This window comes from Dendropsophus ebraccatus, unplaced genomic scaffold (genome assembly GCF_027789765.1).
Source record: "Dendropsophus ebraccatus isolate aDenEbr1 unplaced genomic scaffold, aDenEbr1.pat pat_scaffold_761_ctg1, whole genome shotgun sequence".
Classification (NCBI taxonomy): Eukaryota; Metazoa; Chordata; class Amphibia; order Anura; family Hylidae; genus Dendropsophus; species Dendropsophus ebraccatus.
The window spans coordinates 16,997-18,763 of NW_027210360.1; the positions used below are offsets into that span (position 1 = coordinate 16,997).

The window sequence follows — 1,767 nt, forward strand, 5'->3', positions numbered from 1 at the left end:
TGTACTCCAATGGCCTCCACAGTCACCAGATCTCAATCCAATAGAGCATCTTTGGGATGTGGTTGAACGGGAGATTCGCATCATGGATGTGCAGCCGACAAATCTGCGGCAACTGTGTGATGCCATCATGTCAATATGGACCAAAATCTCTGAGGAATGCTTCCAGCATCTTGTTGAATCTATGCCACGAAGAATTGAGGCAGTTCTGAAGGCAAAAGGGGGTCCAACACGTTACTGGCATGGTGTACCTAATAAAGTGGCCGGTGAGTGTATATGTATATATATATATATATATATATATATATATATATATATATATAGTCACTACAATGGTTGTTAACTCTTTACCCATTTGTAAGGTGCTGAGCTTGGTGGGAGCACCAAGATCCCCACATCCTTTTTTTCTTATATTGCGGAATTTCTTCCCAAGGAAAATAAGTAATAAAGAATGCTAATATGATCCCTTAATAATGTTATGTCAATAATAAGGGCCATCTAATTAGATGTTCGATACCCTGGGTAAAAGAGAGCTGATCTGCTACTTCGGTGCTTGCTTACAGAGCCTATTAGACAGCTCGATGATTATGCGGCAAGGGCTGCATGGACATTATAAATGTTATATAGTATAGTATACAGTTATATAGTAAATAATAACAAAGTACCTGTCCATGCTCCTCCTGTTTCCCACTGGCCGGAGACTGATTAAATGAGTGGAGTGTCAATTCAGAGACAGAGGTGTAGAAGCTTCAGTGAATGATTGGCTACAGAAAATAATAAAGTATATACTTACCTGGCAGGGGAGATACTAAGATCAATAAAGTGGTTCTCCCAGGGTGAGGCTTATCCGTTGCACTCCGGGTGTGCTGACCCTGCGATTTCCCCAAATGCGGGAAACTCGAATGTATAATTTGTGGTAGTGGGGGACTGCATTTGTGCTTTCCACTGGAAAAAAAAAAAGAAAAGAAAAAAGTATATACAGGAGAACTGCAGAGCTGGTCTCTGAAGTGACAGGCCGCTCGGCCAATCACTGAGCGGTCTGTCACTTCAGATACCAGCTGTGCAGTTCTTGTGTCGGCTGTGGTCAGAGGGCAGAAGCCAGGAAGACACCAGGGATCATGAACAAGTATATATTCTTTATTATTTTACACTGAAGGCAAGTGTAATTTCCCCATCTAAGGCAGCATTCACACGTTCCATGTTCCGCAAGGAACACAGATGTGGAATGCCTTTAACGGAGTGTGTCCCCCTGCCTGGGCAGCATCTGTAATAAGATGCTGGGAGTAGTGGAACTGTATACATATGCGCCGTGCTGTAATAACAGCATCACGTTGTTGCTTCATTACAGCGCTGTGGATATGCATACAGTTCCACTACTCCCAGCATCTATCAGAGATGCTGATTGGGTGTGTGTGTGTGTGTGTGTGTGTGTGTGTGTGTGGAGGGGGGGGGGGCGACTCCATTTCAGGCATCCCACATTCGTGTTCTGTGCGGAACATGGAACGTGTGGATGCGGCCTAGGAGAGGGCAATCCCCCTCCCCAAAGTGATTATGGGTCCATTTACACAGAAAGATTTGAAGCCAAAGCCAGAAACAGACAATAAACAGAGATCAGGTCATAAAGGAAAGCCTGAGATTTCTCCTCTTTTCACATCTATTCCTGGCTTCGGCTTTAAATCTTTGGCAGATAATCTGTCAGATAATCTTTCTGTGTAAATGGACTTAAGAAAGACCATTCATACAGGTTTTCTGCAATAGAGACACAACCAG

At 43.6% G+C, this 1,767-nt stretch overlaps 1 non-coding gene across 1 annotated transcript; it reads left to right on the top strand.

Moving 5' to 3' along the window:
• Window positions 1–782: 782 nt before the first annotated feature.
• LOC138779816 (U1 spliceosomal RNA) lies at window positions 783–945 on the top strand. Its single transcript, XR_011361201.1, has one exon. It is a non-coding gene; the product is annotated as a U1 spliceosomal RNA (small nuclear RNA).
• Window positions 946–1,767: the final 822 nt, after the last annotated feature.